This window comes from Neovison vison, chromosome 12 (genome assembly GCF_020171115.1).
Source record: "Neovison vison isolate M4711 chromosome 12, ASM_NN_V1, whole genome shotgun sequence".
NCBI lineage: Eukaryota > Metazoa > Chordata > Mammalia > Carnivora > Mustelidae > Neogale > Neogale vison.
The window spans coordinates 55,985,827-56,001,125 of NC_058102.1; the positions used below are offsets into that span (position 1 = coordinate 55,985,827).

The 15,299-nt window shown below is 38.9% G+C and overlaps 1 protein-coding gene and 1 pseudogene across 2 annotated transcripts in view; both read left to right on the forward strand.

The window, feature by feature from the left end:
- The window catches only part of BORCS5 (BLOC-1 related complex subunit 5), a 96,791-nt gene that overhangs the window by 3,699 nt on the left and 77,793 nt on the right, over nucleotides 1–15,299 (forward strand). The window lies entirely within an intron of this gene.
- LOC122892327 lies at nucleotides 10,316–10,607 on the forward strand (annotated as a pseudogene).

A 15,299-nucleotide genomic window follows, 5' to 3' on the forward strand; every position in this document is an offset into this window, starting at 1 on the left:
TATCAGAGGATTAGCATATATTGGTTAGTGTATACTGAGGTAGAGTTACCTTTTTTTATTTGCATTTTAAAAAGATTTGTTTATTGAGATAGTGTGAGTGAGCATGCATGAGCCGTGTGGGGCAGGGTTGGGGGTGGTGGATAGAGGGAGAGAGAGACAAGCAGACTTCCAGAGGAGTGAGGAGTTGGATTCGGGGCTTGATCCTGAGATCATGACCTGAGCCAAAATCAAGAGTCGGATGCTCAACCATTTTTGCCACCCAGAGTTACCTTTTAATATGAATTTTATTATTCACCTGATAATTTCATTATATATTTTAATTTTATATTAATTTACTTTATGTGATTTTCATATCCAGCAAGTAATGGCAATGATTTTCTATTAAATAAACGGGCTTTCTACTGTAAGAATCCATCCCTCTTTCTGTCTCTCTATTCCTCCAAAAGATTAGGAAATATAAATGAACAGAAGGCCCTGGTTTACTTAACCTGGAACAATATAAAACTTCTTAAATTTATATAGCTATATGTATTAGAAGATAACCCCTCCATACACACACAAACACATGCCAGCCCCTTGTAATCCTTACATTGTTAAAATGTGTTTGACTGATTTGTGTCAGATCAGACAGTTGGCAGATGGGTTGAACTTGAACTGATGAGAAATACTTGCTACACTATTTTGCACTATACCTAAAAAAACCAAAAATAAAAACAGTGCTTTATAGATGCCATATAGCACCTCATTCTTCCCAGCATCTCATCTGCTTTACAGGTGAGAAAATACAAGCTTTCAATGTTTTCCCACAGGTCTCAGTGTTAGACTTCGGGAAACTCTTTGGTTCTTATCTGAAACAACACATTACATCCTGTTCCCCATCTTAATAGTTTTCATTATTTTGAGGGATAATGTGATTCTCCAGAGAAGCCAGCATTAATGAAATTTCCATCTCCATGTGTCTTTGTACAATCAGATTAAAGGACAATCAGATTTAATTTACTTGTAGAAACTTAGAGGTAGACGCTTGTATTCTGTACTCTAGGCCTTCCAGACATGCACATAGGACTGCCCACAAGCACCCAGACTCATGCCTCTTCTCCCTGTTAACTGTGTCCCCCCAAAGTCTTCTAGTCCTGGGTGAGACCTTTATGGGACCAATATTTGTCCTCACTTTAGGGAAATGCTAAAAACAAGCAAAACCCAAAAACCTCCTGGCATTTTGAGATATATTTAATAATTTCTTTGGATAGTGTTTCTTTTCTAAGCATTGGAAATACAATTCTTATTTTATGGTAATGAATTGACTAGTAGAGGAAGCATCTAGAAGGCTTGGTGATCAGGGAAACTAACCTCAGATTTAAAATCATTACGAGGAACCCTCACTGTGAATAATTATCACAGTATAGTTAATGCAATGCAGTTGGACTTGGTGGCATTGACACCTGGATTTAAATTGGGACTTGGCTCCCCATTGGCTCTGTGTCCTGGCTTTGTTTTCCCCCTCTTGAACGTTGGTAGTTGAGAACATTGAGAATAGGTGTGTGAGAGAGAGGACAGCACCTGAAGGGCAGGTTTCAGTGAAGAGACCATTTAGAATTTGGCTAATGGAGAAATTTCTTTCTGAGGGTGGCATGAAAGAGAAGTGGCAGCACGTGGCCGGGGCCCGACCACAGGGAACAGAAAAAGCCAGCAAGCATTTAAGTGAGTGCTGGTGTTTCACTGGTGAAGAGGAACCCTCTTTGTGATTAGAAAAGACAGGCAGAGGGGACAGTTTGGTGAAAATAATAAGTATAATTATGATAATAGTAGGGGTTGGCCCCTCCCCTCCCTCTACGTCTGCGTGATGTTATTATTCTTCCCATTTTATAGATTAAAACATTGAGGCCCAGAAAGCATGAATGCATTACCTCAGGTCACCTGGCTAGAAGGGATAGCTCATCTCAGGATGGCATCAGGCCATCTAGATTTGCACTGTTTTTTACCTAGAATAAGACTGTTTCTAATTCTAGGGAAGCCAGTTATAAAGATCACTAGGCTGTAAAAGAAAATAGGGTGGTGGGTGTGGGGTTGTTTAGATTTTTAGGTGCAGCATTTGTGACAGAGCCTCTCGCTTTGACATTGTTCTGCCTGGTATTTTAGAGCCCTGCTGTCCGCCTGCTGGGCCACTGGAGGGGCCACTCATCACTGTTGCCTTTATACTCTAATCTCTTTTTTTCACCCTTTCCTGCTTTCAGGATGAGGCGATTTCTCAAAGTAGTAAAAAGGCCACACAGTGAGGGCTGTGCCCCCCAGCTCTGATTTCAGAAAGCTTTTTATTCAAGTTAATGACAGCTTATTTTTTCAAAACAATATATTCAAGTATTCCACAGAATTCACTATTGTTCCATAATGTCATGTGATGTAGTGCAAATGTTGGTGGGTGATCTGCAGAGGCAGTAGCTGGGCGAGTTTAGGGGCTATTCGTATGACTGAGGTAATGTTTTTATTTTTAATGAGCAAGCAGATTCTTTCCTTGGTCTTCACCCTTTTGGATTAATATACCAGCATATAAGTTATGCTCTATACTGGTGCCAAATATCTGTTCCTCTTTCTATTTAAGCCAAAAGAATTTCTGTTTTTCATAGCAGTCTCTGAATTAGCAATTTATTTTGAAGTGTAAAGCATTTACTAGAAATGAAAAACTATAAAATTACAAAGAATAATAAATGGCCACAACAGAACACAAAAGCAAAATGTAGATTTGATGATAATTAGATTCCCAGGATTAAACAAGCCCTATAAATCTCTTACTTAAAATTCAACCACTTACATTTTTTTAATGAATCACATGGCTTTGTCAATCTATAGAAATGAACTATTCACAAGAGAAATGCAAAATTGATATTTTATGTATAAAAGTTATATAAATTTGCCATTCACTTGTAATGATGAATAGATGTACATGTACACGTGTGAGTATATGACCTTCTCTACAACTGACTTACCAATTTTGTAACTAACTTTGGACATAACCTAAGATTGAGCTGCCCAAGGAAGAAACTGTCCTTGTTACCCGCAAAGAAAGTCAGACATAGATAGTGTAGATACTGATGCTAAGCAGTTTTGTTGGGAGTTCTATGTCTGGTTGTTAAGAACATGATGTATGTGAAATAGATTTTGACAGTGAAAAAAATAGTCTGGGGCTTTTCTTGGTGGAGCAGAATCTCATGGAACACAGTGAAGGATCTCAAATCACATGGCGCATTGAGAATTAGTGCATGGGGCTGGAACTGGGAAGGAATGAATCAGTGGAAAAGGGTAGTAAGGAGAACACAAGGGAGCTACATTTCAAGTGATCAGTTTATATACATCTTTCTCACCCACTTATCTCTTAGCCAGACAAATAAAATAAAGGTGGAGAGTCTTAGTGTTCATGAGACACACGTCTTTGCTAGCTGTCAGACCTTATCTCTGTTTTGGAAATGGAATGCCAAAGGAAAGAGAGAATGGATTTTAGAACTTGGTCTTCTCTGAATGGTGTAAAGGTGACCCCTAAGCTAGGGTTGATCCTGAGAGTCTCTTTCCCCCCTCCCCTAATACCATATTTGAAAAATTGATGCTGTATTCCCGATTACCTTGTAGATTATTTGTATGTAGTAGCCTCTTCAGTTAACCTTTTAAACATGGCTGTTAACCAGCAGAGTGTTGGCCTTACTCAGAAGAGCTGGAAGTACTAGGCAGAATGATCCCTTTAAACCAATTGAGAAGGCAGAGCCTTTTTGCAAGAGCAGCCTCACTTTTTTCCAGTGCATCTATGCGTGCCTCCATTCTTGTTTCTTTCCATCAAATCTCAGAGCAGGTATGTCTGTGCCTCTGAAATTTACTGTCTTTCCATTTCACTTTTTTCTCCATTTGTCAGTACTTTCCATGTCTTTAGCATCTAGCTTAGTGAGCCTCTTTCCTCTTGTGCCTATACATAGATCTTCCCATCTTTTTTTTTTTTTTAAAGATTATATTGAGAGAGTGAGGGAGTGCGTGAGCAGAGGGAGGGGCAGAGGCAGAGGGAGAGAGATAATCTCATGACGACTTTGACTCCACCCTGGAGCCCTGATGCGGAGCTCCCTCTCATGACCCTGAGATCATGACCTGAGCCAAAATCGAGAGTCAGAGGCTCAACCGAGACTGAGCCATCCAGGCACCCATCTTTTAAAAGGAAAACAGGAAAATACCTTATTTTGACTCCATTACCCCTCCTGCTACAATACTTTTGCTTCTTATTTCTGTTGCCAGGTTTACAGACCATGTGACCACTACACACTGTCACCATATCCTTTCTACCTTTTCCAATCTTGAGGGTCTGTGGTCTGGTTCTCACATATATTGTTTCATTAACATTTGTTTTGGAGGGTTATTTTGAAGTGGTCTTTCTTCATGCTTAAAGTTTTTCTCAGTCTACATTCTTTTCTTCTTTTCCATATTTGAGTTTCTCTTCCACTTATTAAACCTATAGCTTTATCATCCACCCCCAACATTATGTTCTGGTTTTTTGGACTCACTCACTAGCCTCTGTTCTTTGCACAGCATTGCCTAGTATTCGTTTGAAGAACTGAGGTTCTAAGCTTTATTTTGAAATATAGACATCTAGGGACGCCTGGGTGGCTCAGTTGGTTGGACGACTGCCTTCGGCTCAGGGCGTGATCCTGGAGTCCCGGGATCGAGTCCCGCATCAGGCTCCCAGCTCCATGGGGAGTCTGCTTCGCTCTCTGACCTTCTCCTCGCTCATGCTCTCTCTCACTGTCTCTCTCTCTCAAATAAATAAATAAAATCTTTTAAAAAAAAAAAGAAATATAGACATCTAGATGATTCTAAGTCTACAACATCAGCTTCACTTTTAAAAAAAATATATTTTATTTATTTATTAGAGAAAGAACATGAGTGGGGGGAGGGGCAGAAAGAGAGGGATAAGCAGGCTGTGGTAAGTGCAGAGCCTAAGACCCTGAGATCATGACCAGAGCCAAAATCTAGGGTCAACCGCTTAACCAACTGAGCCACCCAGGCGCACCTCCGCTTCAGCTTCTTGTCCGTTTCTCCAACTATAGACTGGTCGGTACAACCAAGTGTTATTTTAAATTCAGCATGCCCCAGCTTCTACCTATGTATATATTGGTTCCTTTCACCAAGCATTTATAGGATCTTATTTTATTAGGTGACTGAGACACATTCATGTACACTTGAAAAGAATGTGTTGTGCAGTTGTTCGGTGTAGTATTTTACATTAAGGTGTGGTTAATTGTATTTAATGAGTTCTACCACTATAGAAAGGTGTTAAAAGCTCCAGCTGTGATTGTTGTGTCTATGCCTTTTATTCTCCCAGTCTTTTGGAAGTTTCTTATTAAGCTTGCATACATTGATGTTTATTATATTGGCCTTTTTGTTATTATGAATTTACCCTTCTATCTATGGGATTATATTCTGTCTTGAAATCTGTTTTGTTTTATGTTAATACAGCCACTCCAGTTTTCTCACACTTATTGTGTGCATAGTATATATCTTTTCCCATTTTTATCTGTTTGTGTCTTTAAAGTGCATCTCTTGGGTCTTGGGACGCCTGAGTGGCTCATTTGGTTAAGTCTCGGCCTTAGGCTCAGGTCATGATCTCAGGGTCCTGGGATCGAGTCCAGCATCGGGCTTCTTGCTCAACGGGGAGCCTACTTCTCCCTCTGCCTGCCGCTCCCCTTGCTGGTGCACTTTCTCTCTCTGGCAAATAAATTAATTAGTTAAAAAATAGAAGTAAAGTGCATCTCTTATAGACGGTTTACATAGTTGAGCCTTACTTCTGTACCTGTGCATGCAGTCTGCCTTTGGTGGGTGGGGGGACAGCAGACCCAGGTTTATTGAGTGATAGTACAAAACTCCCAAGGAGGAAGGGGACCCAAAGGGGTTGCCTGCAGTCTGTTCTTTTAATTGGGGTGTAAATTGATCTAGTTGGATTCAGGTCTACCATTTGTTCTTCATTTTCTTCTTTCTTTCTTAAGATTTTATTTACTTACTTGAGAGAGAGGGCACAGAGGGAGAGGGAGAAGCATACCCTTGCTGAGCAGGAAGCCTGCCACAGGGCTTGTTGTCAGGACCCTGGGATCATGACCTGAGCCAAAGGCAGACGCCTAATTGACTGAGCCACCCAGGCGCCCCTGTTCTTCATTTTCTATTTGTGTGGTCTGCTTTTGGTTCCTCCCCTTTCCTGACTTTTTTGAATCAACTGAATTTTTTTAGTATTCCATTTTAACTACTCTGTTAGCTTTAAAAAATACAATTTTTTAAAAAATTTATTTGTCAGAGAGTAAGAGAGAACAAGCAGGGGGAGTGGCAGGCACAGGGAGAAGTAGGCTCCCTGCTGAGCAAGGAGCCCTATGTGGGACTCAATCCCAGGAGCCTGGGATTATGACCTGAGCCAAAGGCAGACACTTAACCAGTCACTGACCCACCCAGGTGGCCCCTCTGTTATCTTTCTCAATTGCATTCTTTTGCGTTATTTATTTATTTATTTTTTTAGTGGTTGCTCTAGGGATTATAATATACATCTTTTTTTTTTAAAGATTTTATTTTTGAGGTATCTCTGCACCCAGTGTGGGGCTTGAACTCACAACCCTGAGATCAAGAGTCACACACTCCACCAACTGAGTGAGCCAGGTACCCCATTATACACATCTGTAACATCATAGTTTACATGGAGATGATATTGTACCACTTCTTATAAAACACAAGAACCTTTCAATGGTGTGATTTCATTTATCCCACTACTTGGTGCTATAGTTGTCGTATTAGTGCCTCTCCATATGCTAGGAATCCCATGTGCTGTTTATAGATATTACTTATATATAAATGTATAATTTATATATATATATAAAATACGTTTACTATATACAAAACATTATTGTATCATGTTAAATAATTATATACTTAACAATATATTTTATTTATTTATTTATTTAAAAAGTATTTATTTATTTGTCAGAGAGAGAGGGAGAGAGAGTGAGCACAGGCAGACAGAATGGCAGGCAGAGGCAGAGGGAGAAGCAGGCTCCCTGCGGAGCAAGGAGCCCGATGTGGGACTCGATCCCAGGACGCTGAGATCATGACCTGAGCCGAAGGCAGCCGCTTAACCAACTGAACCACCCAGGCATCCCAACAATATATATTTATTTTAAATTTTATTTATTTATTTGATAGAGATCACAAGTAGGCAGAGAGGCAGGCAGAGAGAGAGAGGAGGAAGCAGGCTCCCCGCTGAGCAGAGAGCCCGATGCGGGGCTCGATCCCAGGACCCTGAGATCATGACCTGAGCCGAAGGCAGTGGCTTAACCCACTGAGCCACCCAGGCGCCCCTTTAAAGAAATTAAGAGAAGAAAAAACCATATATAGAATGCTGTGTCTCCCCACATATTTACCATTTCTGGAATTTTAATTCCTTTCTGTAGATTCAGGTTTCTCTTTGATGTCACTTATTTTTTAGTCCAAAGACCTTCTTGTAGCATTTCTTGCAGTACAGATCACCTGAAAATAAATCCTTTCTGTTTTTCTTTATATGAAGAATAAGTCTTTGCCCAGTTTCATTATCAGATTTTTGCCTCTTTTTTGGTCAGTTTTTTTTTTAATTTAATTTTTTAAGATTTTATTTATTTATTTGACACAGAGAGCGATCACAAGTAGGCAGAGAGGCAGGCAGAGAGAGGGGGAAGCAGGCTCCCTGCTGAGCCGAGACCCGATGTGGGGCTTGATTCCAGGACTCTGAGATCATGACCTGAGCCGAAAGCAGAGGATTAACCCACTGAGCCACCCAGGCGCCCCTTTTGGTAAGTTTTTGAGGAGTAATTGTGGGACTCTGAAATCTCTCTTCTCAACACACTTTCTCCTTCACTGGTTATAATATCCATTGCTATTTCTTGTTTGAATTAATTACACAGATACAGTTGCCAAATAGTGATTTTTCTACCTTTATCCTTCCTTCTACATGCTGCCACCAGAAAGCGCTTTCTTGCCTCTCCATTTATTTATTCATGTATTTATTTAAGTCCATGTGGAATGGTAAATTCTTGTTTTATTCAATGAATTATAATCTTATTTATTTTTAATCTCCAAATGCTCCAAGTTTAGGGGTTCCTGGCTAACTCAGTTGGTGGAGTGTGCAACTCTTGGTCCTGGTGTTGTGGGTTCGAGCCCCACATTGGTTATAAAGATTACTTGAAAATATAAAATCTTGAAAAAAAATGCTCCAAATTTAGCCAGTTGGAATTTTTTTTTTTTTAAGATTTTATTTATTTATTTGTAAGAGAGAGGGAGAGCGAGAAAGCGAGCACAGGCAGGCAGAGGCAGAGGGAGAAGCAGGCTCCCTGCTGAGCAAGGAGCCCGATGTGGGACTCGATCCCAGGACACTGGGATCATGACCTGAGCCCAAGGCAGCTGCTTCACCAACTGAACCACCCAGGCGTCCCTGGAATATTGTTGGTTGTAGCTTACTGTGTCCTTTTGACATATTCTCATTATTCTTTGAACATGTTTTTACTTCCTAGGTGCAAATTAATATTCCAGATTTTTTCTATTCTTCCTTGGCTCCAGCCGTAGAAGCAGGCATTTCACCAGGAGCCCTGGTTCTTTTAGTGGAGAGTGGTATTTCAGAATCACTCTTAGGCCTTCTCAGTGGATTTTGCAAGGAAATGTATATGTGTGTGTATATACATAATACACATATTTATACTTGTCTGTATTTGTTTATCTGTATATATTAAAAATGCTAAGTTCACATTGATGTGTTCTAAATGTTCTTTGATCTGTAGGTTTATAATCTTTATCAAATATTTTGGCTATTATTTCTTCCAGTATTTTTCTGCCCCCACCCCTCGTTTTTGTGGGACTCCATTTTCTTTTTCTTTAAAAGATTTCATTTATTTATTTGACAGACAGAGATCACAGGCAGGCAGAGAGGCAGGCAGACAGAGAGGAGGAAGCAGGCTTTCTGCTGAGCAGAGAGCCTGATTCGGGGCTTGATCCCAGCACCCTGGGGCTGAAGGCAGAGGCTTTAACCCACTGAGCCACCCAGGCGCTCCAGGACTCCATTTTCTATGTTAAACTACTTGATGTTTTCTCACAGGTCACTGATCACTGGTGCACCTTTCAATTTTTATTTATTTATTCATTTATTTTTTTGTCTCTCTCCTTTATGTCCTTACTTCGGATAATTTTATTGATGTGTTTCCAGGTTTAGTGGCCTTTTTTTTTTTCTGTCACATCTGAAATACTGTTCTGAATTCTATCCAATGAATTTTAATTACAGATAATTGTATTTTTTCAGCTTTAGATGTACCTCCCCTCCTTTTAAAAAAGTCTTCATTGCTTTGCATACTATGCTTATGTTCTCTACTTTTTGAACATAAAGGGTCTATTTATAATAATATTTTAACTCTTGACTGATGGTCCATCATTTCTGGATCTGTTTTTTATTGAATGGAAGTTTCTCTGTATTACAGGTCATATTTTCCTACCTCTTTGCATACCTAGAAATTTTTTTATTGCATGCCAAGCATTTTATATTTTGTGTTTCTGGGTATTAGATTTTGCTTTGTTCCTTTAAAGTATATTGGACTTTATTAGGCATAAAGTTACCTGTAATCAATTTGACTCTTTCTGAATTTGCCTTTGTGTTTTTGTTGTGGCTTATCCAGAACAGCCTTAGTCAAGGCTAGCTAGCTTTTCTACTAAGGCAGTAGCCTTCTGAGTGCTTTACCTGTTGCCCATGTATTTAAAGTCCCTCCACTCTGGCAGGTGGAAATTTGGACTCAGCCCTGTGTGAATTTCAGAAATGGTTTGGCCTACTGCTTTCCAGTAGTTCTTTCTCCAGCCTTGGGGAATTTTACCTCCTACAGTTTAGCGTGCACCCAGAGACTCGAGGGTGCCTTGTGCAGTTACCCGGAGGGCTCTTTTATTGAGCGCTCTCCTTTCTCAGTTTCTGTTTTGTAAACTCTGATCCCTTAACCTCTCTAAACTCCACATTCTCTCTCTTCAATGCACTGAGTCCACTGGGCCCTTTATGGATATATCCCGACCCAGTCTGCATCTTGGAGACTGTTTTTCACTAATAATCTGGGGAAATGATAGGACTTGCTTGTTTTCCTTCTGTCAGGGATCAAAGCCCTACACTGCCTGTGATATAATATCTGAAAAGAGTGTGTCATATTTTGGTCTGGTTTCTAGTTGTTTGTGAAAGGCATAGTAGCAACTAATCCTTCTTGAGCAGAAGCAGAAATTCTCAAAAAAAAAAAAAAAGTGCCTTTTGCCTCGTTGCATCTGAGAGAGCAAGATGGGTCACCAGCAGCTCTACTGGAACCATCCGAGGAAATTTGGCCAGGGTTCTCGTTCTTGCCGCGTCTGCTCAAATCGGCACGGTCTGATCCAAAAATAAGGCCTCAATATGTGCTTCCAGTGTTTCCGTCAGTATGCGAAGGATATAGGCTTCATTAAGTTGGATTAAGTGAACTTCCTTGAATGGGTCATCCAAGATACCTACCTGCAGATAACCAAGATACCTACCTTAATGCCAGCTCATTGTACATAAAATAAAAATCCTCAAATTATGAGTGTTTTTTGTTTTGTTTTGTTTTTTTAATGAGTGTTTTAAAGTGAAAAAAAAAAGTGCTTTGTAATCTTTCTTTTTCTGTCCATTACCACTTCTGCTTTACTTAAGGACCTCAGGCCAACAGCTTTTGATTACTATGTTGGTCATTCATTTCTGCAGTATATAATTGACTTTTGAACAGTGTAGGTGTCAGAGGCATGGACCTCCCCACAGTTGAAAATCTGTGTATAACTTTTCACTCCCCCTTCCAAAACTTAACTATTAATAGCATTGTTCTGTCCGTAATAGTGTTCTGTTGACCAGAAAACCTACCAAGAACACAAACTATCGATTAATGTGTATTTTTATGTTATATGTGTATTCTTACAAAATGTTATGTTTATGTTATATATTGTATTCTTACAAAAAACTAAGCTAGAGGGGCCCCTGGGTGGCTCAGTCGGTTAACCATCTGTCTTCAGCTCAGGTCATGATCCTAGGTCCTAGGATTGAGCTCCGCATCAGGCTCCCTGCTCAGGGGGAGTTTGCTTCTCCCTCTCTCTCTACCCCTCCCTCTCCCTCATTTCCTCCCCTGACTTGTGCTTCCTCTCTCTTTTGGCCAAATGTGCTCTCAGTCTCGAATAAAATCCTTAAAAAAAGTAAGCTAGAGGGAAAAAAAAGTTATTGAGAAATTCATAAGAAAGAGAAAATATATTTGCATTCTGTATTTATTGAAACAAATCTAAATCTTAAGTAGACCTGCACAGTTCACATGTGTGCTGTTCAAGGGTCACCTCTACTGATAATACCTGCCAGGTGCTTGCCAGTGTTCCAGATAATGGAGCTACAAAGAATATAAGACACAGTTGCTGCCCTTAAGGAGCTTATGATTTTGTGAGTAATCTAGATAGGTAAGTAACTTACAACAATGTAGTATGAAAATAGTGGCCGCATGCCCAAAAGATTAGGTATGCATAGAGAAGAGAATCATTCATTTGCCCTGGGAATTTGGGTCAGGCTTCACAAGAAGATGTGACATTTGAGCTGGCCCTGAGGGATAGAGAAGATAGGGTCAGGGAGTAGATTCGTGACTTAAAGGATCTTCCCTAGAAACCAAAAGTTACGATTAAAAGATGCCAAAAGGATTCTTTTTTTTTTTTTTAAATTTTATTTCTTATTTGACAGAGAGAGAGAGATTACAAGTAGGCAGAGAGGAGGGGGTGGGAATGGGGGAAGCAGACTCCATGCTGAGCAGAACCCCGGATGTGGGGCTCAATCCCAGGACCCTGAGACCATGACCCAAGACGAAGGCAGAGGCTTAATCCACTGAGCCAGCCAGGTGCCCCCAAAAGGATTCTTAACCAAATTTATACCTGGGATGTGCTGCTTTGATTTTCTTTTATTACTCTGGATACCTATAGGTATGCAGGTTAAATTTTGGTTTTCATTTTAAGCTGTATTATTTAATTTTAAGCTGTATTTGTCCTAGAATAATTATTAGTTTGTGTATTATTCTTTTTTGTTTTTTTAAACTTTTAATTTGTGTTATACTATGAATTTAAACAAAGTATACACAGTTTACTTTAATACAAAGATCTGTCTTTCTAAGCAATATCATTTCCTGGATAAGCTAGCTGATTCTAATTACTCTTGGAATATGACAATAAAGATAGATGTCTTTATTCTTAAGGCTCTGGTTTGTCAGTAGTTTCTGCTAAGTAACAGCCTAGAAATATTCCATAGTTGCATAGTAGAAAATTCTGTTAGTCATCTCCAATTTTTCTATTTTTCTGAGAAATCGCATATAAAAATTCTATTTTTAAGCATTAACATTTGAGACTGAAATGTTTACTTAGGAAAGCCAAGAATTTAAAGGTATTCCCAGAATTTTAAAAAATTCTATCTCCTCCCCCTCCAAATTTTAACTGATTATTGGAAAGATTGATTTTTCCATTCTGGGCAAAAGGGAAAGTGACATATTTTTTATAGAACTGTGATGTTCCATATATTTATTTATTCATTTAACCAAATTCATTGAGCTTTTACTGTATCAGACATTTTTAGGCTAGAGACATAAAAAGGAAAAAAGTATATTCTTTCCTATGAAGAGTTGACAGTCTAGTGAGGGGACTGTATTCTTAACAGATAATTGTGATTCAACATGGTAAGTGCTAAAGATATTAGTAATATTATTAATAATAGTAATAAAACATAAGGCTTTAGAGAATCTAAAAGGTGGAATAACTTATTCTGAGAGGCAGGAATGGTTGATAAGAACAACTTAGAAGAATTTATATTGTGCTCTTGATAGTAATCACTTCCAAAGCTCTGTTAAGCTTAAAAAGACACGTGGAGAAACTTTTAAAAAAATGCTAATTTTAGGGCCCCAAACTCAGAAAGCCTGCGTATGTTAAACTATCATTCCAGGTGATTCGCTTTGGAAAACACTGAGATAGATATTTCTGCACTTGATCTTAGCCCAAAGGCTGAAAAGCAATGAGCTAGATGTTTTTGAACTTAAATACTACTTGAGATTACAGAAGTGTTAGGTCATTCGGCTAATGATTTTAGATATTTTTAAGAGATATCGTTATCATAAGAGTATTTTGGAATATCTCATAATGTTTTTACTATTTTTGGATGAACTCCATTGTTAAAACTGATTCACATTTAATGCCTGTACATTAAATTTTGGACTTATTGAGAATTCATTATTTGTAAAAGAATTTGTTAAAAGGCATTGGGTTTTGGTAATGTTTAAATATTTTTCCCATCAAAATTTAGTTTCACAGAAAGCCAGTGAAAGGCAAAGTATTATTATTTTTTTAATTTTTAAAAAATATTTTATTTATTTGAGAGAGATAGAGAGGCAGAAATAGTGACAGAGAACATGAGTGGGGAGGAGAGGGAGAAGCAGGCTGCCCTCAGAGGGCAGATCACAGGTCTTGATCACAAGACCCTGGGGTCATGACCTGAGCAGAAGGCAGATGCTTAACTGACTGAGCCACCCAGGTGCTCCCAAAGTTATTTTAAAGAATGACTTTGAATACATAATTACTTGCCTGATATGATCTAATGAAAATCATTAACAAAAGATTCTAAACACACTTCTAAGCGTGTTTACCCACATATGAAAGTGTCAGTAAGCAAATACGTATAAACAAAAATGGGGTTTTGAGTGGCAAGATTTTTGGAGCAGGCATATCAAAATTAGGATTGGTTTGTTCTTAATTTAGTCTTTTTTTTTTTTTAAGATTTTATTTATTTATTTGACAGAGAAATCACAAGCAGGCAGAGAGGCAGGCAGAGAGAGAGGAGGAAGCAGGCTCCCCGCTGAGCAGAGAGCCTGATGCGGGACTCGATCCCAGGACCCTGGGATCGTGACCTGAGCCGAAGGCAGCGGCTTAACCCACTGAGCCACACAGGCGCCCTCAGTTAGTCTTTTTAACTGAGAACTTTTCTCTAAAGTATTAGTGTTTTTTATTTCAGTAAATCTTATATCAGTATTAATGTTTACGAGCCTCAAAGGGATGGGAAAAAAAGATAAATCCTGCTAAGAGGACCAAATAGTTACATAGCCCAAAGAGATATTAAAACATACTTTAATGGTAATAAATATTATAGTTCATTTTCATATTTTACCTTTCTTTTTTTCATAAGATGGCCTCCCTTTAATGCAGTGGAACTTAGGGCAGTGCTGTCTGCCACTTTCGCCACTAGATGTCACTAGACTGTAACAATTAGTAAACAGCTGGCCGCTGCTGCAACCTGTGGCAGTATTTGCAAAGGCCTTCGGTTAATTAAGTTTACTCTGTAGCATCTGGATTTCTCATAAAACCAGGTCACAGCTTGCTTCAAGCACAAGCTAGTTGGAAAATATGTCAAATTTTGTAACACATGAGTAATCTATAATTAGTTTTTTTAGTGTTTATCAGGGCAGCAAAGGAAAAAAAATTATTGCTGCAGGAAACTTAGTGACCTTAATTTTTTGGAGAGAAAACTCTATTTTTAATGTATCGCTGTACTCACCTATTTGTTACACCAAAAATTTCTCAAGAGTTGGGATTATGTTTTAGTCATCTCTGATTTCTCAGGACCTAGCACACAGGCTTGGAATTTGATAGGTATTCAGTAAATGTTATTAAACATTAAGGTAGTCTACAGTACATGTCATAGGGGGGAGAAGCCATGAGTCTTCTCTCTCAAAAAAGTCTCATTTGGGAGACAAGAGTCTACAAAAACATGTACCCACAGTTCAGGATAGTGTGTATGAACCAAATGAGCACTACAGACATTAAATTCTGTGGGATTTCAGAGGATCAGTAGCTCTTGGCACAGTGATTAGAGGTGTCCTCATGAAAGCATATTTAGAGGTGAAAAGGGAGGGGCCCGTACAAGTGAAGGAAGTAATGAGCCAAGGTTTCGGGGTAGGAGAATGTGGGCCCTGAAGATTCAGAAAGGTCCTAAGTTTAAGGGCTCTGAACTTAAGTCTTAAAAACTTGGACTTTTTTTTTTTTTTTTAGGGGGTAGGGGGCACTAAAGGATATTGGGGTGGGTGAAAATAATGTTTTATAATGCCTTGTAATTTACAAAGCACTAACACTTGAAGGGTGAATTAAAGATGATTGTTCTTTAGTTTTAGAATGCTTCTGCCTTAAAGTTCTTTAAAATACTTCTCTTTAAAAGAAGTAATACAGGTAGAGGGTTTAGC